Source organism: Lissotriton helveticus, chromosome 2_2, assembly GCF_964261635.1.
Source record: "Lissotriton helveticus chromosome 2_2, aLisHel1.1, whole genome shotgun sequence".
In the NCBI taxonomy this organism is placed as follows: Eukaryota; Metazoa; Chordata; class Amphibia; order Caudata; family Salamandridae; genus Lissotriton; species Lissotriton helveticus.
The window spans coordinates 76,279,512-76,303,199 of NC_136060.1; the positions used below are offsets into that span (position 1 = coordinate 76,279,512).

General features: G+C 43.9%; 1 protein-coding gene across 4 annotated transcripts in view; it reads left to right on the plus strand.

Moving 5' to 3' along the window:
* Positions 1 to 23,688, plus strand: part of MTUS1 (microtubule associated scaffold protein 1) — a 972,936-nt gene that overhangs the window by 307,220 nt on the left and 642,028 nt on the right. The window lies entirely within an intron of this gene.

Genomic DNA, 23,688 nt, shown 5'->3' on the forward strand with positions numbered 1-23,688 from the left:
GCGGCTGCTGCTGTTACAATATTGTCACTGTCCCTGAATCTTAGATGTAAACACATTTAGAATCTGGACCAGTGCGCCAGTGTACTCCGTGTCCTGGCCAAAGAGGGTAATAAAGAGCTGAAATCGGATTATAAATTAAAAGTTGTAAGAACAGGGGCCCCGAAAATACTTTTAACCCCAAAATCCTTAAAATGTCCCTGGATTGGGGTAAACTGATAAGAAGAAAGAGAATGAGGTACGGAAAGGAGCGAGAGATCAGTAGTCCACAGAAGGCACCCCGCCCCCTTCCACACTAACGCCAAAACCTTTCTTTATTAGTTTGCATGTAATGTAGAACAAGTCATAGAAGAGAACCTTTTTTCCTAATGGTTTTTCAGTTCCGAATAGTGGTCTGCAGCTAATATAACTTAGTTTTACTGATATCTCTCACTACGTCGTATGACCGTCCATGCTTCTAAACACATATTGGTCTTAAATACAAAGTAAGGTTTATGTTATGTTTAGAAGGATAGAGATAAGGACAGGTAACCAGGAGGTAAATAGATGGATTTGGGGTAATGCCTGTCCCTTTGACAGACTGTCATTGCTGAAGTGCAGTTGGCTGCTAGGTGGGCATTGCTGTGGCATGTGACGGACTGCGCCAGTCCAACCCACCTGCCACAAGTAAAAAAACAGGTGCGGCGAAAGACCAGTTGCAAAGCCATATATGTCCCCGTCTTGAGATCAGGGAGTTCCTTCCAGTGGATTCTGTGGGTTGAAGCAGTTTATCTTGATGCAGAGACTTTGCTTCCTGGGTCACCGCGAAGATCTTTACAAAAACACGAGTTGGAAACAGAGGCTTTCTAGGGGCAGAATATGAGCTGAGAGAGGATAGGCAACCTTTAGGGAAATTAAAGGGTTTTGTGGTATGTCCGTGCCTTTGGAAGTATTACTGTGTATGGACAGAGCCAACAGCATTTACATTAAATGTGACTCATGCTGTTGCCTGCCTACCTACTACAAACATTGCTCAGTTGTATAGAACAAGGCCTAGGAATAGCATGAGGCAAAAAAAAGGCAAAGCACAAACTTTATTTGAAGAAATGGAGAGTGATGCTGAGGTCAAAAAGGGAAGCAATGGTATTTTAAGGCAGTGTGGTGTCTGAGGGAGAAAGGCATATTTAATTTGCTATTAGATGTTAGGTTTATTTCTAAATTTCACCACAGAAGGATGATGGTTTGGGTTCAGGGTCTTGCCTACAGATAGCTTTTAGAGGTTTGCTGTTTAAAGACCTAGTGTGGACAATACCAAAACATAGTGAGCTTTGTGCCACCCCGAAGCTTACCATTGGCTTGCTTTCTTGTTATTTTAGTTTTTCTTATGGAGTTTAGCTACGTTACCAATATTTTCAGTGGATGACTTGTATTCTTAGACTGCTCACATCCAGCTAACTATTTTTTTTTCTTATTCTTTCAGCAATCCATAAGTGTGCAAGTGTATTCTAGGCTGTCTCCTGCATGCTCCTAACCCTTCAAATACACACCCCTCCTCATGCCCTCCATATTGCTTACCCCTTCCCACCACCAGGTTGTCCAATGTTCCCACCCACCAAGCCGATTTTGTTTTATTCCTTACCAGTTTCAAGCTCCTCTATTGCTCCCGCGTGCACTTTCTTTTGCCCCCTGTATTGGCTATAGATTAGCTCCTCTCTTGCGCCCTCACCCCTCCCAAGGCAAATACATTTATAAATCACATTTTTGAGGGCCTGACGGTAATCGTTTGCTGCCAGGCTGCTCCATTTTCATAAAGCGCTTGTGTGCATGTATACATTTATTTACTGCTTTTTTTTTTAAAATGTATTGCTCCAAGTAGCGGTCATTGTGGAATCTATCATGGAATGATACAAATTAAAATTAAATGCTATTTGCGCCCATGGTGAGGCATGCCAGGGCGTATAACATCACCGGGGCTGCCACGGCCTAATGACTCGTATATGTATACAGGTCATTGTGCCTTTTCATTCTTTTTATTTTTTTCGATGATACACTGCATCTGTAACAGCATTTCTTTTTGCCAGTACTGTACACCTTTGCCAAAACACATTGGCACGGCCAATAGGTTGAATAGGCGAAATATTATGGCATTGCCAGTGCTTTAGTATAAAGTAGATTGAAGTCTTATTGATTCTGGATTGCAAATGTAAAGATAATGGCAACGTGTAGGCTAAGAGAATAAGGTGCTAATCAGTAGCAGTATGGTATTTGTTTGTAAAGCAGATTCTAGCATTTCTCAGGTATACATTTTCAGACATGAAAACACACTTTAGAGAGTTGTTTTTAGGTCTGACTTGACAGCGCTACTGTTGTGATGAACCTAGAAAAACATCTTCAGGAGCACTACATATAAGGGGGACTTGAGCTCCCTGGACATGGTTGGTAGTCAGGAGTACATGTTTTGATCGGGCAAAAGTGGTGCACAGAAAAAAACGTGCTTCCCCTCCACGTAGCTGTGATCTTGTTTATTGATCCTTCTGCCTGAGCCAGCAGCAGTATGGCTGCCTGAGATTGGACTTTCAGGGTACATGGCATTGTAATGCTGTTAATGGGTCTTAGATAACCAGTTTACAGTGTGTTTTCTCTGGCAGAAGCACACATGGGCGAAGGACAGTTGTGATGAATATATTAGTCCCAGGACCTTCCCTTCTGTAATTAACTTAATACTTCAGAGTGAAGTTTTGTGCTTGAGAACAGGATGCGGTGCTCAGAGCTACACTAATCCTGAATTGTTAGGTCTGGTGAGAAAGTAGACCTCTTTTTTGTTTATCACATAAGGTCGGAAGACATTGTTTACATCGAATGCGCTACAACGCATTCCATTACAACAAGGTCGTTACAACAACCGCTTTGTTACAATGCGAACCATTGCATCGCAAGTCGTTTCAACGACTTGCTGTAGCGGGCGCGCTGGTGTTGGATTTACCATCCAACCCCTTCCCTGCTGTTGCACAAACGGGAGTAGAATAGTAAATGATTCTGTTCCTAAATCCAGTTTGCACCCTACAGCAAGTCATTGTAATGACTTGGGATATAATGGTTTGCGTTGTAACAACGCAGTTGTTGTAATGACTGGGTTGTTGTTGTAATGACTGGGTTGGGTTAGAATGCGTTGTAACGCATTCATTGTAAAGACATATATTCATACGGTCAGGTGATGACTGCACTGAGAGAAGGGCTTAGGCTCCACCCACATGGTGGTTCCTCTGAATACAGGATTTGATTGGACTGCATTTGTGTATGTGCACTGCAAAGGCTGCTTTTTCGCTTATGACAAAGCATATATGGTACAACAGGGCTGAGTTTTTATGGTGGCAAGTCAGTGATCACGACTGTAGGCCTAATTTGTTTATTAAATGTTATGATGGCATCCAGGTCTGGCGTATGTATTATGAAAAGTATGTGTTGAAGTCAATATGCATTTAAGTGTGGATTGTTATTACTCTATATTAAAGACTACATATAGGTATTTTGTTGCATAGAATCACACAGATTGCTATAGGATGCAAGGGTTTTGGTTACTCCAAGTGCGAAACCAAGGATTCAGAATGTTTGCTCTGTAAGAACCCTTGTTAGGCCCTAAAAGAAACAGCATTTTTCTTTGCAAACTGTTATTTTGTATACCTTTATAATTGTATGATGGTGTGCCTGGTGTCTACCTTGTGGGAAAACTTAAGTTCAAAGCTGAAGAACTCAGTTGATTACGGGGACAATCTATAGGCCTAAATAATGCACAGGGAAAAATGATGCCTGATTCCATAAGTCCCCTCTGCTTTGTATGAGATATTATGACAAAGGCAGTTTGTCTGGTGTTTTATAATGAAAAGCATTTGTAAAAGCATGCAAGTCTTTTACAGTTGGTTGCTATCGCATTGTGTTGCAGGCTATCGACAGGTATTTTCTTACATGAAATCTCATAGATTACTATAGTAGACAAGAGGTTTGGCTTTGACCTCCCATTCCAACATTTTTTCACTGTGATGGTTCTTATGTTTATTTTGCAAGTGGTGTTTATGCAATGTGTAATTTTATAACTATATATATATGATGGTTGCCAGTTTATGTGCGCTTAAAAAAGGCCAGTGTTGTGGAAGATGCAATCCTAATGGTAAAGGGTACAGGCTTTATGGGTTGATTAAGAAAGGTTATGCCAGATGTCATAGCTTTGATCCTTTATGAAAAGTTATGACAAGGCCAGTAGGCCTGACCTACTTATTATGAATAGTGTACTAACACAAAAAGTCTAAGTAGCCATAGGCTAGGTTACATGAGTAGAGTTTATTAAGTCTTGGTTACAGGATATTCAGATGGTAAATAGTAGATGGGAAGTTCAACCCACCAGGAGCAGCCTCTTTGCTGCTCTGCCCATACACTCCAACTGACACTCAACTACGCCCGACACTCCAGCATTCCAGAACCCGACCAAGCTCTCCAGCATTCTGCAGCATCCCTTCCATACTAGCTGAGCAGCAGGGAACAGGTAACTAAGGGAAAAGATGCATAGTAACAATTCACGTCACAACAAATAGCATGTTAGACATTAGATTTTAAAGGATGGGTTGTTATTACTTTGTACGCAGGTATTTTGTTACATGGAATCTTATAGATTACCAGAGTAGGCATGGGGTTTGGTTTTGGTGATCCACCTGAATAAACAGTGGGATAGACAATATGCAATTGTTAGGCTCTTTTAGGAGAGATAATATTGTGCTTTGCCAACTGTATTTTTGTGTACATTTATAATTTTATGACTGCTTGCCTGACAGTTACCTTGTGAAAAGCTTAAGCTCAGTACAGAAGACTTGAATTGGTTATGACAAGCCAATATTATTTTCCTTCTTTTGAAACAAAAATACTTTATTCATCAAGATTTTTCAGATAAAACGTAAACATCACAGTGCCACATTTACTGCCAATGACATACCTACTTCAAAAACAATAGTTGATGGACAGAATGCAGAACACTGTCATACATTCACCCCAGTAGAGAGATCTGGGCCTAAATCTATCGTTTTTTTGCTCACCACACCACCCCAGTTCAGACATGGCCATATGCAAATCAGTCTTGACCCTGTGCCTCATGGTATCAGTCCAGCCCAAACTGCCAAGCCATGTCTTCCCTGGACCGGAATCAAGCATCCTAGGACCGGTTTCTGGCTATCTACCGTCTTCAGCCAGGATAGCTTGACTCCAGTGGAGTGGATAATTGCTTTGTTGGAAATCTTGAACTCATTACAGTAAACTGATATGCTTATGGTGACAACCAAATAACAGCTGTAGGCTTGGTTGGTGTTCAGTGAAATGTTGTGCCTGATCTCATAGATCTGGTCTGGTTATTATGAAAAGTTATAACAAAATTACAAAGGCAATTGGTTTGGCTTGTGAAAGCATATGTTGAATCCAATAGACTTTTAACTGTGGATAATCACTTTGTTAAAGGCTGTTGAAATGTACTTGGTTACATGTAATTTCATAGATTACCATAGTAGGAAATGGTTTCGGTGTTGATCACCCACTATGACAAACAATGTGAGTAGAGTTTCATTCTGATTTTTGTAGGCCCCATTGAGAGGGGCTCTATATTTTTTTTACAAACTTTCATTTTATACATAGTTATCATTTTATAAATGAATACTTAATATTTGCCATTTTATGTACACTTTAGTAGACCTGTTTTTTATATATAGTCAAGCCAAGGCTAGATACCTTATCGATTCAATGGGAAATGTTTGATAAATTCCTTGGGTGTTTATAATTAGAAGTTATGGCCAATCAAACATGCCTTACTTACTAACTGTGAGAATCGTGTGTTACAGGCAATATGCTTTTAAGATGGATTATTACAATGTGCTCAGCCTGAAGGTAGGGATTTTGTTACATTGAATCTCGCAGATTACCATAATAGGCAAGGGATTTGGTGTTGGTGAGTCACATCTATATTATGTACATATTGTAAGTTTCTTAAAAGTTTTCTTGTGGGAATGCTTATGGCTGACACAATAGGTCTGAGATTATGGTGACTACCCAATGATAAAGGTTGAATTGTGTATAATGAAATGGCACAATGAAGGAAGTAGGCATGAATCTCGATTGTGAAAAGCATATGTTAAACAGTAGGCATTTAAGGGTAGATTATTATGTTAGATTAAAATTACTTGCAGGTGCACGTATACCGATTGGTTTTATGGTGCTATTAATCTGTATTAAAACCTACAGATCGGTATTTTGTTAGATGGAATCTCGCTTATTACTGTAGTAGAAAAGGGTTTTAGTTCTTGTTACCACTTGATAAGCCGTGGATATACATTTGCACTGTTTGAACCCTTGTTAGACCCTCTTAGGAGTGATAGCATTTTGTTGTGCCAAATGCAGGGCACAAGTCCTAAAGAAAGAAGTGGGGGGACGCTCCAAGTTAGGTGGTGTCACCGGAAGTGAAGTCATGACAGGAAGTGATTTCATGAAAGGTAGTCGCCGGTAGTCCCCTCTAATTACAGCCTGCCCTCTGACTCGCTGACCAGGGAGGTCTTGAGCTCGGCCAGATCCCGCTCCCCGGAAGCTAGAGGAGAAAAGAGCACTGCGGATACTGTAAGATAACGAAAGAACAAGTATTCCACGTGACCTCACAGGAGGCAAAGCTCTGGAGAAAGCCTCGTTCAGAATTGTTCAATTATGGCGTCAACACAATAAACCAAGTTCACGCTGTATATGCGTAGCACTTGCCGTTTGCAGGGTCTCAACTTTGACACAGAGACATGGCAGTGTTCCAGGATAATAAATATGCACACCTATCTGATGGCCGCCAAAGTGTTCTCAGGCGCATCGTGAGCTCCTCCGCGGTGAGCGATCACAGACACCATTCCCTGGGGTTTCAGCATCAGCTATGCCCGAGACTCGGGCACGGAGGGAACCTAAAGGTTACCAGCAGGAAGTAGCGAACGCCCGTTAACCAGGATTTAAGTCCTGTAGCCGGGAGTGTTGAAACTACGTGGTAGCCAGCCCTGTCGTTGGGAGCAGCCTTGCGAGTAAGTGACGCCATCACAGAAAGCCCAGCTTTTGAGCAGGGGGGACGGCGTCCACCCGGTAAAATAAGTGGGGGGACGCCGTCCACCCGCGTGGTACCCCGACTCGAGCCCTGGCCAAATGTAATCAGTATGCTATGTAATCTCTGTTGGCTATGCTGATAAGCCAGTAATAACAGCTGAAGGTATGATAAGTTTACTAGGAAAAATATTTTCGATGCTATAGGTCTGATCTGTTTATGATGAAAAGTTATGATAAATGCAGTATGCCTGACATACTGATTGCGAACAGCATATGTTAAAGTCAGTAGGCATGTATGGTGGTTAATTTCCCTATATTAAAGCCTACAGATAGGTATTTTGTTACATGAATTACCTTTGTAGGGAAGGACTTTGGTGCTGGTTATCGCATCTGACCAACCCTGGAGGGATTACGTTTTGCAATGTAATTATTCTTGCCAGAATCTCTTCTTAGCTGTCTGCCAGGATGTTGTAGTAAAAAACAGTAAATACATACATATGTATAAATATATGTCTGAAGGGAAACATAGAGGTCCATTGTCTGTTGGAGTGTCATTACATCCTGCTTTCATCAGTGACTGTATACTTCATGGGGTAATGGTTCAGTCCACATCAGTCATTGACTCCCTCTCCCATGAAATTACTGCTGTTTCTGATCACATGTACAGCCACTTGAAAATGAGTGTGCTTCAGTGTCTGAGCTGGTTGGTGAGTCCTTTAGTTTTCTGTTTTCTCGTTGTATAGTTCCCCTTTTATTTCTGTGCTGGTCCTCTTTTTATTTTAATGCTTCTTAAGAGAACACTACAGCTCTATAGGCAGTGCCAATGGACGCTTGCTTGCTCTCATTTTCTCTGCATTGCTTTGCATCCTACGTGGCCAATTCCTGGAGACCATTATGGAACGCTATTGTTTCTAGTGTATCATTGTTTTACCATTCCAGAAAGGCCAATGTGTTTCTAAATGTGGTGGCCTCGCTGCAACTTTAAAACAATAGATTTACAGTACCTCTGAAAGTGTGTAGTTTCATGTGCCCACCGTTTTCTTTTTCTACTTGTGTTCCTTCAATTTATCTTGCATATGTTACGTTTGTGTGTGTGTTTAATGTGGGTAAATGCAAGAATGAGTCAGCGACTGGATACTTGAGTGCAAAGATGAGTGATAGAGTGCCTGTATCTCTTTTATTTGGAATCGGAATAAAAAGACAAAAGTAAATATGTGCCATACTCCAAAACAACACAAATCCAAAACAAATTTCATGCCATTCAAATCTAATTTCAAAATAAGTCATATATTTCTTATCAAATTAAGACACTATACAATGATTTCCTGAAAATTCTCTACACAATTCATTGCTTATTAGATATAGAAAGAACGATTTACACATTTTCACCAGAGATTTCCATCATAATTGACCCCATATTTTATTACCGAAGGGAGTCAACTTAATGTTCCACCTTTGAAGCAGCAAACATCTGGCCACCAGCATAGTAACAAAGCATTTTTGACATCTGGAAATTATTTGTAAAGCATGATCATAGCTTACTAGCACCAACCAGTTACCAGGCCCCAGTTGTATCTGCCAAGCTGATTCCAGATACCGAAATATCGCTTTCCATATTCTTGAATGGCAGCATTCGACCCAATGACATGGGACCAATTTGCAGGTGCACTTGATTCACATCTAAAGCAGCAACTGGACCATGCAGGATTGATTTCACTCAAAAGTTGTGGGGTTCTGTAAAGCAACCATTATGTATGGAATTGCATTCTATGCCAATTGGCCCCTCTAAACACCATGGCATTTATCATATCTCCCCCACTTACTAATAGCCTTTTGGCATGTATCTGGGCCCCTACATCATGCAAGCTAGTTTTTCCATTTACCTGATAGTTGTAAAACTGGCGCCTCAATCAAACAGATAATCACAGTTTTACTGCCCTAGATCTGACTAATATGCAAAGTCTTAAGCTTAGAGGCCAGAACTCTTTAAGAACCCAACAGTCCAAAATTACCCTTGTCAATTCTTTAATTTCTGATCAATTCTTCTACCCAACCCCTACTATGTAATCGCCATCCCTGTGAAAAACAATTTATCCCCATTTGAAGCCTGTGCTTAAGTCCATCCTACACCTGGAGTCCAAATTCAGTTCCAACAGGGATGTGGGGACATTTATATATGGAATTGCATAGCACCTATAAAGACCCCATACGTTTTTTAAAGAACCACTGGAAGATCTTATAACATACATTTTTTGGTTCAGTTTCTCAATTTTATCCCTGATATTGTATTCATTTAAGACCAAACGGGTTGTTATTAAAAATTCCAACTAATTTGTATTTCACGTTAAATCTGGACATATATTGTGCAAAATTTGTAAAATAATATTCCCGCAAATTGGGTAGAGTTCAGTCACCTTCCTCCACTCCTCTGTATGAAGTGTTAAGTGCTAATCAAGCTGTTTTATTCTGCCAGATAAAAGATGTAAAGATTTTTTTTAAATCTAAAAAATAAAAAAGATGTTGCTAGTATACATGATAGAAATGATAAAAGAAAATTAAACCGGGAGTATCGTCTTTTTTTTTTATCTGCGCCACCTTCCCTAAAATGGTGAGGGGCAGCAAAGTCCATTTAAAAGTAATGGGACATAATTAAGCTTGTACAAGTCTTCAATCTTCGATGTATATCTAATACAAGCATACCACTATGGTTGCTCATTTACACAAGTAGCAATATCTGGGAACAAAATATCAGCCAGACAGTTGCATAGTATAACTTTGGTTTTCTTATAATTAATTCTGTAACCCCCTAGCTCTTGAATACTTTATCTTACGAACTCCTACTAGCTTCAAGCAGCAACTTGTCATCCGCATAGAGTTCTATTTTACCAGTCTGCTGCATAGGGGGGCAAATTTCCTTATCTTTCTGTATTGCATCGCCGATGGCTCATTAAAGAAAGCAAATAATACTAGGGCCAGCGGGCAACCCTGCTGGGTGCAAAGTCGAACTTGCAATATACGGGCCTCTGCTGCATTTATTATCATCTTTGCTTCGGCTCACCCACACATCTTATAAATCGACTTTATATGGGAGGGTATTTTAAACGTATCCAAAATACTAAAGAGTCAATCAATCAGGCATTTGTAAAGCGCGCTACATACCTGTGAGGGTCTCAAGGCGCTGGGGGGGGGGGGGGGGGGGGGGGGGCTGTTACTGATCAAAGAGCCATGTCTTGAGAAGTCTTCTGAAGGCCAGCAGGTCCTGGGTCTGTCGTAGGCTGGCAGGGAGATCGTTCCAGGTCATGGCGGCGAGGTAGGAGAATGATCTGCCTCCGGCGGGGTTTTTCGGATACGGGGAAATGTGGCGAGGCCGAGGGTGGCAGATCGGAGGTTGCGGGTGGGGGTGTGGCAGCTGAGTCGGTTGTTGAGGTATGATGGTCCAGTGTTGTGTAGCGCTTTGTGTGCGTGGATGAGGAGTTTGAAGGTGATCCTCTTTTTGACTGGGAGCCAGTGCAGACCTCTCAGGTGGGGTGCAATATGGCTGCGCCGGGAGACGTCGAGGATCAGTCATGCTGAGGCGTTCTGGATTCGTTGTAGTCGTCTCCCAGACCACAAGGTTAAAGGCTTTCTCTGAAACTAATAGAAAAACTGCAGCGGGGATATTGTTAACGGAAAGATACTCCAACATCCCTGCTATATAATATGTATTTGACCCAAAGGAATGTCCAGCAATAAAACCGTTCTTGTCTGGATGTATTAATTTCGCAGCTATTCCGTTGAATCTCTTTGCTAGCAATTTCTTAATAATCTTTGCCTGCGCAACCTTAATCTATTTAATCATAACACATCCTGAAGCCTACTCGCATGACCCGGGGAGACCTCTTCTGCTGGTTGTTTGGCGAAAGAGCACTCTCACCCTATGCGGAGTCGGACCGCTCCTTTTACCTGCCACTAATCTGACTCGGTGTGTCCAGAGCATTGCTTGAAATTACATCTCAAAGAGCAGAGCTCTTATGTAGAGGTTCCGAACCCAGCCCAGGGCCGTGCAGAAATTCCCCATGGTTTCGCGCTCTGATATTACCTCTGCTGATTAATACCTATAAATATCTGCGCAAAGTCAAGTCTGCCCAAGGGCAACAAAAAGATAATGGACTTACAGGTTACCTATCTTTTGTTAGCACACACCGAACTGTATAGTTTTAACCCGTGCCACACCTCAGAATAATTGACAGTATAAACCTGGGAACACAGGACATGGATTAATCATAAGAGATCATGTCTTGTAACGACATGGTATTATTCTAGAATTGATTTTATTTTAGTATAATGCTGCGATTTCTTTAACAATTTTAACATTTAAGAGGGAAAACAATCATACTTGTTTACAGAAAGTATGATTCTATATTTTATTGGCTGTCTTAATGTTTGTGTTTATTCAAGTTATGCACTTTATGGTTAGAAATAACTGAATACAGTTCTAAACAATCACCCTGCGCTTTTTGTATTATACCTGCGGTCTGGAATAGAGGGTACATTACTCAGCCTTCCACATTCTCTATACATAATCCCCCCTTCTTACCTGCTGTACTATGTGGTGTTAAACAAACTTTCTTGGCCCACTTCTCCCACCAGCAGTTTGTTTTAATTGCTTGAGCTGCATTGTCATCATTTGTGATGTCTGCACTAAGGCACCGTCGCCGCCCAAACCCTTTGGGTACCTCCAACTATATGGGACCCAGCCCCACACACACTTTCTAGAATGTCTAGGATTACTGACACCTCTGGGCCCAGGCTGATGGGCTGCTTGGTGTGTTGACAGGTTAGTAAATGTCTGATTCAAAAAACCTAACCAAGGGAATGGGGATTTCATGGAATGCGCGAAAAAGCAAGACGCCTGTCCAAAGAAAAGAAAATTCTTTTCTAGAGTCCCCTCACTCGCCCAGGGTTGCCCCTAGGTGACATGCTTCATCATTAAAGTCATCCCAAACAGCTGCTGCTTGGGGCGTGCTGCGATTTGCGGAACTACGTAGGAGCACTTTTTTGTGAAAAAATGTGTAGTGCAGTGTTCGTGGAGTGGTCAAAGTGATGTTCAAAATACCTAGCTAGTGAACTAATATTTTATTCTCGCTCCTAGTTGGTAAGGATAAAAAGGGGTTAAATAGTAGGGAAAAGATATAACTGTTATATGTATACAGACCCTAATATTCAGTCGACATTTTTCGAGGTATCCCCTAAGCCTCTTCAGGACCACATGGGGCCAGCCCCATGTGTGCCACTCCTTGTGAAAATCTATAATAAAGTGAGGATGCACACCTAATGTGTGAGCACCCAATTCAAAATACATACGGTTTAGTCTTTGACTTGTAGTATGTATGCTTTGGCAATACTATGCCTCATGGTCTGCTGGGGTACGGGGGCTTGTAGTCATACATTTGTCAAAGCACACCTCCGTCAAGATGCAGTCCGCCCGGGTGCCAGTAGGTGTTATTAGACGGAGGTGTGCTTTGACAATGTGGTATTACCCACCATCGCACAGCACTATATAATTCTCAAGCCAATGGTATGGTGGAGCATGCCAACCTCTTTCTGAAGGATACCATATCCATGGCTATACAGTGTGGGAAGAATATCAAAGTAATGGTGAGTGACATGGTGTGGGCTCATTGTACCACTATCCATAGTGTAACTGGGTTTTCTCCTTTTGAGAAAATGTGTGTAAGGAAGCCAGGCACCTAATAGATACCAGCATGGCTCACATGTCCTAGTCATGAAGAAACTCATGGAGAAGGGGTCAGGGTTGACGATGAAGGTTTTTGTCCTGGTGACTGTGTCACAGTTAGACATGGCAGGCCTTGCAAGGGTTTATTTAAGTTTCTGGGGCCCATTCAGAGTGAAGGAAGTGTTTGACAATTATGTGCTTCTGGACAATGGTAATAAATGTAACAAGCGCAAAGTGGGGTATCTCAAAGGGGAAGGAGTGGGCAGTAAAGATAGCAAACGTGTGTGTCAGTCAGCGTGACGGTTTATATGGGTTCATGTTGATGAGTGATGAGGAATTGCTTAGCAATAGGTATTGGGCCAGTGGTGGGCTTTAAGAATGTGGCGCTGGTGATGCTCCCGCTCCTTGTACCGATGACCTTTCTTCTCACGAGGGTGCCAGAGGATCTCGCTCTTCTAGGTTTCACAGACCTCCTTGCTATTTGTTGGATTATGTGCCAATGTGGTGAGTGCAATCCTCTCATTGTAAGTTTTTAAGCATTGGATCTTCCTTTTGTTTTATCCTTAGTAGAACTGTTGCGAGTCATTTACTGCAATGTTATGCTTTTGTGTTCTACCTTCTCCCTTTTGTTTTTCTTGCCTTTTTTTGTTTTATCTATGCCTTTGGATAAAAGGGAGGGGAATGTGTTATACTTGGGCTTCTGTTGTGGTGCTTGTCTCCTCGGGGCACCACCGTCCTTTCTCCTTGCAATAAGCAGTAGAATGATTCCACTCGAGTCAGTTAATGCATGGGTGGTGAAGGGAGGAATCACGCTTCATATTGCTGTATCGATAAAGCCTTCCTGTTTCCTTCAATGGTGTGAGAGTCACTTTAACATACTCCTGACTGTAAACTCCCCGCGCCGGAAACTGTTGCCTCATAGGTAACAGAGGTGGATGCTTCAAAAGAATTCATTTTTTTGGTTTAATGGGTCCAAAATGTGTTTATGCTGGTGTAAAACTTTCACCAAAATAATCTGTGGGTGCCTTCCTCTGCAGGGGTGACCGTGTCTGGTCGGGCGAAGAGTGAACTCTGATCTTTTTTCTTAGAAAAGGCGACTTGTGCAGCTGTGTGCAGCGCAGCCTGGTTACTGCAATCCTGGGTCTAGGAGCTCCTTTGGCGTGGTGTTTTATAGGAAAAACAAACATGGAGCAGTAATTGTCACGGGGGTGCCAGCCTTCCCACTCTCGAGTCTGTGCGGCGGTGTTGTGTGCTGTTTATAGACTCGGAGAGGTGATTCACGAGCGGGTGTGTACTTTACTCGCCTCTCTGCAAATGATTAAGCCTCGTGTGGTGTGGAATTTATGGATTTTTGTCCCTGGTTACAACATGCATTTCTCTCCTGTGTGACGCAAGTAGCGTCGCCAGTGCGTCATGGGCCCTAGTGCAAGGAAAGGAACCCCTGGCTACTCTTTGATTTGTAATATGCAACAATAAGGGCGCTCTGGGCTGACTTAGAGTTAATGTAATTGCGTACAACTTTTTAAATGAAACCAAGCATAATTGTCTGGATAATTCCTCTTACGGTGATTGCTCCTTACTGCACATCCTTGGCTCTGGACATCAGTATGTTTTTAAAATGCTTATTTTGAACTTGCATATCAGAAAAAAATGATTCAACACATTAACTCTTCCACGTCTAGGATTCTTTAAGGACACATGATGTTTGTGTTGTTGCTTAGGCCAATTCAGATAAATATTTGGTTCATGGAGAAAGGCCGTCGGTGATTGACGGTGGGAAAAATAAACAAGCATTGGAAATGCAATAGGTCTCGCATTAGAAAAGTTGGAGTTATTGGTCTTGTAAATGACATATTTTATTTATTTGTTGGTTTTTAAAATTGCTAAATTGATGGCTTTGTCATTTACAATGCCAATAGTTATAACTTTCGCGAATGTGACACCTATAGCATATGGAATGCAGCATGTTTTGTATTTACGTGACTTAGATGGCAGCTCTGGTCGTTAGGCCACATCTCTAGAGAGCAGGAGAGTGCAGCAGGGGAGGGAAGCACAGCAATGCAATAGGTCTCGCATTAGGAAAGTTTGAGCTATTGGTATTGTAAAGGACACATTTTTTATTTGTGCTTGTTTTGAAAATAGCGAATTAATAGCTTTGTTATTTACAATGCCAATAGTTTTATCTTTCGCAAATGTGACACCTATTGTAACACAATATGTGTTGTGAGTGAGGGTGAGGGGTTGAGGGTGAGGGGTTGAGGGTGAGTGAGGGTGAGGGTGAGTGAGGGTGAGGGTGAGTGAGGGTGAGGGTGAGTGAGGGTGAGGGTGAGTGAGGGTGAGGGGTTGAGGGTGAGCGGTTGAGGGTGAGGGGTTGAGGGTGAGTGAGGGTGAGTGAGGGTGAGGGGTTGAGGGTGAGGGGTTGAGGGTGAGTGAGGGTGAGTGAGGGTGAGGGGTTGAGGGTGAGTGAGGGTGAGGGGTTGAGGGTGAGTGAGGGTGAGGGGTTGAGGGTGAGTGAGGGTGAGGGGGAGTGAGGGTGAGGGGGAGTGAGGGTGAGGGGGAGTGAGGGTGAGTGGTTGAGGGTGAGGGTGAGTGAGGGTGAGTGAGGGTGAGGGGTTGAGGGTGAGTGAGGGTGAGTGAGGGTGAGGGTGAGAGGCTGAGGGGTTGAGGGTGAGTGAGGGTGAGTGAGGGGTTGAGGGTGAGGGTGAGTGAGGGTGAGGGTGAGGGTGAGTGAGGGTGAGGGTGAGTGAGGGTGAGGGTGAGGGGTTGAGGGTGAGTGAGGGGTTGAGGGTGAGTGAGGGTGAGGGGTTGAGGGTGAGGGTGAGGGGTTGAGGGTGAGTGAGGGTGAGGGTGAGAGGGTGAGGGTGAGTGAGGGGTTGAGGGTGTGTGAGGGTGAGTGAGGGTGAGGGTGAGTGAGGGGTTGAGGGTGAGTGAGGGTGAGGGTGAGTGAGAGGGTGAGGGTGAGTGAGGGTGAGGATGAGGGGTTGAGGGTGAGTGAGGGTGAGTGAGGGTGAGGGTGAGTGAGGGGTTGAGGGGTTGAGTGAGGGTGAGGGGTTGAGGGTGAGTGAGGGTGAGGGGTTGAGGGTGAGTGAGGGTGAGGGGTTGAGGGTGAGTGAGGGTGAGGGGTTGAGGGTGAGTGAGGGTGAGGGTGAGTGAGGGTGAGTGAGGGTGAGGGTGAGTGAGGGTGAGGGGTTGAGGGTGAGTGAGGGGTTGAGGGTGAGTGAGGGGTTGAGGGTGAGGGGTTGAGGGTGAGGGTGAGGGGTTGAGGGTGAGGGTGAGGGGTTGAGGGTGAGTGAGGGGTTGAGGGTGAGTGAGGGGTTGAGGGTGAGTGAGGGGTTGAGGGTGAGTGAGGGTGAGGGTGGGTGAGGGTGAGTGAGGGGTTGAGGGTGTGTGAGGGTGAGTGAGGGTGAGGGTGAGTGAGGGGTTGAGGGTGAGTGAGGGTGAGGGTGAGTGAGAGGGTGAGGGTGAGTGAGGGTGAGGATGAGGGGTTGAGGGTGAGTGAGGGTGAGTGAGGGTGAGGGTGAGTGAGGGTGAGGGTGAGTGAGGGGTTGAGGGTGAGTGAGGGTGAGGGGTTGAGGGTGAGGGGTTGAGGGTGAGTGAGGGTGAGGGGTTGAGGGTGAGTGAGGGTGAGGGGTTGAGGGTGAGTGAGGGTGAGGGGTTGAGGGTGAGGGGTTGAGGGTGAGAGGGTGAGGGGTTGAGGGTGAGTGAGGGTGAGTGAGGGTGAGTGAGAGTGAGTGAGGGGTTGAGGGTGAGGGGTTGAGGGTTGAGGGTGAGGGGTTGAGGGTGAGTGAGGGTGAGGGGTTGAGGGTGGGTGAGGGTGAGGGTGAGTGAGGGTGAGGGGTTGAGGGTGAGAGGGTGAGTGAGGGTGAGGGGTTGAGGGTGGGTGAGGGTGAGGGTGAGTGAGGGTGAGGGGGTGGGTGAGTAAGGGTGAGGGTCAGCCGCGGTGCGTCCATTGGGGCGTAGGGGCGTAGCCCCACTAAGCCTGGTGGACGCACCTGCGGCTGCAGCAGAGAGAGAGCGCCAAATAAATAAAGCAGCGCTTCATCGGGTGTTCCGACCGGGACAGACCCGATGGGATAGGGAGGGTGCAGGGGGTGGGGCTGGGTTAGTGTCTGACTCGACTGACTCAGGCTGCGCATGAGGAATTCAGTAGGAAACTTCCTTGCGCATGCGCTTTAGCCATCAACTTCGTCAGGTTGACTGAGAGGGAGGGGGGGGGTGTCTTTTGCTGGGCCCCGTCCTTTTGAGAAGGCGCCAGGGCGAGCAGACTGTGTGCCCCCATGCCCGCCAGGATTGGCTGGCCCACCCCGCGAAATACAGGCAATCCATGATTGGATGCCGCGTGTGGGCAGGCTCAGCATTGGCCATGATTCTGGAGGAGACTCTCTACTCTGACACAGCAGCACTGACTGACTGAGTTCGTCGTTGTTGTCCGTCCGACTCAGACCTTCACGTCACTCGATTCGAGCTGGCTGGTGGTTAGTGGCACTGGTTTTGTTAATTGTTTGTTTTATTAAAAGTGGTGGTTGGCGCCGTCAGTGTCGGCCTCCTCGCCGGAGCCATCTGCCCTGGCTTAATAACGTTATTGGCCAACGGGGAAATGTGCACAAGGCAGTGTCTGGACTGGACACGTTAGAGGAGCACGGCTGCTGCAGTCTCTATCACGAGCCCCCTGACAGGGGTGAGGTAATCCGAGGCTCTGTTGTGCCGCCTTGAGCTGACTCCTCGGCGCGTGCATGTATTGCTCATGTGATGATGTATATGTTTACTTTCCAAGACAATTTCACTCACCGATATGCATCCCGCTTTGGATCGTCACAGTCATCGCCCTCAGCCTCCTTGCTACTTTAATACATATTCTCTTTCCCATGGCTGCATTAGCATGCCATTATATTTGAGCTGCGTTGTGGTTTAGTGTAGCGCCAAGAACCGATACCTACGTGCTCTCTCGCAAATATAAATACCCATTTCCTAAAAGGTTAATTAACATCATCCTGACTGCTGTCATTGGTTGCGCTCAAAACCAAAAGTGAGAGTATTTTGAAGTTTGAACTCTTCTGTTCACTTTCTCGCCTTTTCAGTTTGGAGTTTTACAGGAGTGATGTTGTGTCTGATTCTGTCCGTAGAACGGGATTTAAGGCGAGTCCTTGGCTGCTGCCTTTTTGTTCTACTGAAATTGTGTTTCGGGATTATAACTAACTTGCATTTATATCCGAGAAAACACTCAAAACTCACATCTGCAATAGTCTTCGCATGCACGCTTTGCTTCTGGATGAACCCATTGACTATTCGTCTTGTGAGTATTCTGGTGTTCAGTCCTACTTTTATGAGTAATGTTTAGCTACGTTACTGTCCAGTACTCTGACATTATTAGTATCGGGAACTTACGAATTTATTATTAGGTGATATGAAGCTTGTGTGTGTTAGAGGTGTGATTATTGTCATTAACCACTTATGTGAGTAATTTTTTTTGTTATGAGTTAATAATACTGTCTCTGAGTTTTAGTGCCGTGATTCACATTTAATGAACTAGTTCTATGGCAGAGGTTATCACTGCTGTGGGTATTTCTGTCATTGAGCACTGGAGTATTGTGCACTGTTATACAGCATAGTTATAATGGTAGTTGCCTATCATTGAACAGTTATGGGGACACTGCCTTTTTGTTGTGCTGAGTAATTATCTGAGATTAAATTTTAGAATAGTAAACGCATAACTATCTGCTATCCCGTATTGCCCTTTTCCCAATTGTGTGATCTTGTGCATGGTTTATTATGTCAGAGTGGAATGCTCCTCCTCTGGCTTCCACGTTCACTTTTGCCAGGGTATTAGACTGCGAGGCTGAGCAAGAAAGTCACTAGCCTCATAGTGGGGCATATACAGCTCTCTACCTATATTTGATGTAAAGAAACTGAAGCAACCTGCTATGTGCGCGACACAGAATTGAACCCTGGTTGATGCATTCGAGATTAGTGACATGTATTTGAAGTGCTACGAAGTCTCGGCCTCTTGCAGCACTATAAATAAGCATGTCATTATTTTTAACTTATATAACACAAGGTGAAAGAAAGGCTGTAATAACAATGTGCAATAATATCTAGGGACTATTTAGGGGTTGGCAGGGGCATAACTACACCCCTCTACCCTCGGAGTGCGACTGGGCTCCTGGCTCCTGGCTCCTGGCTCCCAGTATGGAAAGTGGCGCCTTAGCAGATACATGCATTTACGGTCGTGTCTGCTGTGTTAAATGTTCAGCATTTTTCTCTGGTCAGTGAGTTCTTGAACAGAAATGAAAAACAAAGATAGTTTCTCTTTCAGTTTGACCAGTCTCAGAGAATCCCGATTTAGGGCATAATCTCTTAGTTGTACTTGCTATGCTATGAGTTTTGTTTTTTAGGCTATTGCGTGCTCATGAATGATCAAATCAATGACATCTTCAGAGCAGCATCAGTGCCTGCCTGCCTTTTGCTACTGAAACTGCAGGCACACAGTCTGTTAGTGCCCTTCCATTTCTTGTGCTTTGTAGTCGTTTTAAGATCTTTTTAGAGGTCCTCTTTACTCAAATGAGCGTAATTATTTATATTTATATGTAGTTTCCCTCATGTTCACTGCGTGATTTTGCACGCGATAGTGTCACTCATAGTTGTTGAAATGTCACTCATAATTGCAATGAAATTATGAAAATGTCACACACAGCAATCTGAAACCTTGGCAGCTATGCAACCTTGTGGAGTGGTAGCCACACATGGCCAATACAGTCGATTCATGTCACTTCAAAATGCCGCAGTTGCAGAAAGCGATGATTGGTAGTTTATCGGGTGCACTTGTTTTGTATTAGAGATGGTAAAAACGTGGTTTATATTTGACACAGAAAATACCACCCTAATTTGAAGGTCCTGTTTTTTGGGCTTTGCCTGCACAAATTAGGTTGATGTAAATACATGTTCTCGGAATGCATTTGTCGTGCGATACTTTGTAAAATAGCATTGTGTTAAATTACAATAAGCAGTGATGATTATAGCAGATCTATTTAGGGTGTAATGGTAATGCTCGATCGCACCTTCACTCCGACAGACTATGCCTTACATTTCTTCTGTTGCACAAGTAAGGTATATTTACCTCAATACCGCGTGACTCAGGCCTGTCTAATAATGTTTTAGAAGTCTCTTGCACCCTGTCCGGGTCACGAAGGGCTCACGTCACCTTGTCCAAGCCTTGCCAGCCCACCTCTGTCGTGGATTGTCATTTCACTCTTGCATTTCGTGCGCCCACACTCGCCTGTCAATCTCGGCTCTGCTAGTGAAGTTGACCTGGGGTTCCGTGTGATTTTCTGACCTCATGATTAATTCTCGCTGAATCCTTATCTCGCACGCCATGATACTGGTAACAATAATTTGAGGAAAAGGTTTTTCAAATACGTATTTCTCCCAGGACAATTCATTCACTGAATATTTCATTACGCTACTACTGTGTGCAGTTTTATATTAATTATTTAATACCATAGCGGCCCGAAAGTGCTCACCCTATATGCTTTCATCAACTACCTTATATATAAAAATCAGCTCTCTGCAGCAGAAGGGGCATCGGTTCTGCAGTGAAAAAATGAGTGGCAAAGACCCGCCATATCTCTCTGTCAATTTAAGTCTTTACAAGGTGGCCAGGCAGGCGGTTTTGTATTTGCCACTGGTTTTGTTGTTGCTTTATTTAACAGAGCATTCCAACAAAAATGTATAATTCCTTGCATGTGAAAAATACCTTTGTCTCTGCAAAATCAATTTAATGTGAACAACAAATATAGGAAGATTATTTTTTTCCTCAATACTTTAGGCAATATTTTCACACCTGTTGATGCAGATGAATCTTATGAGAGTTGAGTATATTTGAAAGATGACCTCAGTATATTTGATGAGCCTGGGGCTAATTGAGTATATCTTAGAGATGACCGAAGTGAGAGTTGAGTATATCCGAGAGCTGTGTCTAGTGAGAGTTGAGTATATCCATAAGCTGTCTAGTGAGGGTTGAGTATATCCGAGAGCTGTGTCTAATGAGAGTTGAGTATATAGGAGAGATACATCTAGGGAAATGTAAGCATATCTGAAAGATGAGCTTAGAGAAGGCTGAGTATATATGAGAGAACACACTAGTGATTTTTGAGTATATCCAAATGAAGAGCCTAGTGGGAGATAATTATATCTGAGAATAAGTCTAGTGAGTTAGGAGTATATCTGAGAAATGAGTCTCGTAAGAGATGATGGGACTGACTATTGATTTCCTTACCCTTCGAAGTGATGTAGCAGGTACCCATGGATTCATGTACCCCCTGCTCTTAATGCACCTTTTGTAGTTCTTTGGTACTCACTAATGTTGGTGATTAATTTAATGTGCATATCTGTAGGCCCTTTGTGTCCATCGAAAACATTTAATGTAATATTCTAAGTGGCGAAGAAGGGGTCCCCGTCGGTGTAACTATTTAAGACTCCATTAATCATTTTGTTTAAGGTGAAAGAGGTACCTAAACGAAGTATCATGTTATGATGGAAAGGCTGAGTAACATAGTGAACAAAGATATGCCACAAAAACTCATGGGGGCATATTAGCAAAAAGCTCAATAAAACGATTGCCGTTTTAGCGGCAGAAAACTGCCGCTAAAGCGGTGATAATGGGCTTGCTAATATGCGCTACAGAATTCCAATAGAAGTCTAGGTTAGGTGTGCAGGACATCTAACCTGGAAATGTTTACTCCGGGAACCCATAAATTGAAAGTCAGGTGTGGCAGGGCGAAGGGGCTAAGTCACAAGGGGCAGAGCTGGTAAAACAGAGCCTGACAGTCATTGTATACATTTAAAAAAAAAGTATGCTCAAAGAAATTGTCAACAAGGATAAATGTGTCAGTAAATATGTCCTAGTTGATTAAACTGGTCACAAAGATATTGCATTTTAAAATATCTTACAGGGTTGAGACACCTGCTGCCGAGATCTTCTTCCCCCACCAATATTGAAGGGATTGTAACATCTACGATATGGGATTCCTACACCTTATAACCCCCATTGTCTTATGTAGCATTTCCTGTACATGTATTTTCACACGTATTTATGTCTTGTGTCTCTGTGATGTAAAACAATCTGAGCGCTGTGGCTTGCAAAGATTGTGTCAGGCTCATACACAAACCAACCAACCAACTATGCTGTTGTAAGCCTACAGTCCAAGGACCACAACAATGTTCGAGAGGCATGCTTTTTTAGTTTTTGAGCCACTGGTGGTTGCATCCTTTCCTTTCTACACCACCTTTTGTCAGCATCCCTCCCTGCACTGTAAGGAGACGCTACAGCGGTGCTGCTCCTGCTCGGTCAGTTACGAGAATTAAACCGGACTCCGGTTTAATTCTCGTAACTGACCGAGCAGGAGCAGCACCGCGGTAGCGACACTGACCGAACTATCGTCGTCACATTACCAACCTCCTTGCCCCCAGTAAGATTATCGCTCAATTGGTGCCTGGATCAGGATCACAAAAGATATAATTCCTTTGCAAAGTCTTGTTTTCTTAGCATTTTGTTATTAACAATGCGCCCGGGCTGTGGTTGTGTGTTTCTGTTTCCAGTTATTGTGTGACAGTGAACCCCACATCGCCCCCGCCCACCGTGCCCCCACTACACCCACGAGCAGAGTTTCCACACCTTCAGAACTTGGTTTTTGTTTTGTTCGTGTTCAGGGTCCATAGATTGCAGAGATTTTGTAGCGTGCAAAGGGTCGTTTTCAGTCTGTTTTGTTGACGATTTCCATTACAATCCAAGGCTCATCCCACTGGGCCAGCGCCAGTTCCTAAATACTGGGGTTCAAGGGGTGGTGGTCGACTCTACACTGATGCTCAGCAGAACGTGTTTTAAGTCCCTTTGTGCTTTCTCGAATCTTGTGACCAGTAGACATGCAGTCAGGCTGCGGGAGAGTCACTATTGTCCTTAGTGCCTAGTGAGAAGTCCGAGGTAATCAAGGCGCAGACATGAAAATAATTGTCACAATGTGAGCAGAGGCCGACAATAATGATGATCAGAGTCCAAATCTACTGAACTGCTTTTTTGATAGCCTCAGATTGTGTTAAAGCTCCTCAGAGTGCCAGGATAGAGGATCCGAGCCTAGCATGCGCTGTGGTTCTCCTCGGAGTCGGCTTAGAAAATGAGGAGAAGTAATGTTTCTTGGAGTGGGGCCTTTTTCAAGAAAAAAAAGTAATGACAGAAAATGAAGAAAAAATCGTCTATTCAGTCTGACTTGTGTGACACAATTCTACATCTGGCGCGTGGAAAAATTGATTTCCAGACGCACATTTGAATTAATGGGAAGCCTTCCCTGCGGCATTGCTAGCTTGAGCTGTAATTGACGAGAGGCAGTCATCTTTGTCCTACATCTGAGGCACTTTTGAAGCTGGACCATGCTGAGATCAAAGAGCCGCTTCCCTGGCCCCTTAACTTGTGCTCTGGTCTCCCTGTCACCTGCATGAGAAAACATGGTTGACATAGTTCACCTGCCTTGCCATTTTAGGCAACCTGTTGTGTAGTCCACCAGGGACTCATTGGTGACTGGTTTCACAAGCCCTGGCGCGTAATGGTGCTTTTCGGGCCTCGTTGCACAGTGGACTACACAGCATCCCCTCCAGAAACCTGTGTTTGAGATCATGGCCGCAGGTTGCCAGGTCTGGTGGCTTAGTGGACTAATGCATCCACTGCAGGGGCCTGTGTTCGACCTCATGGTCCTGTGATCATAAACTGATTACTTGAGCAATTCATTTACCTGTTTAAATTACTAAGGAGCAGGAGTTTTCCTATTTGTACAGAATGAACTTTGAAAAAAGTTATTCGAGAAACAAAAAATGTACCGCTGCCTCTTTTATATTCAGTATATTGTAAGACT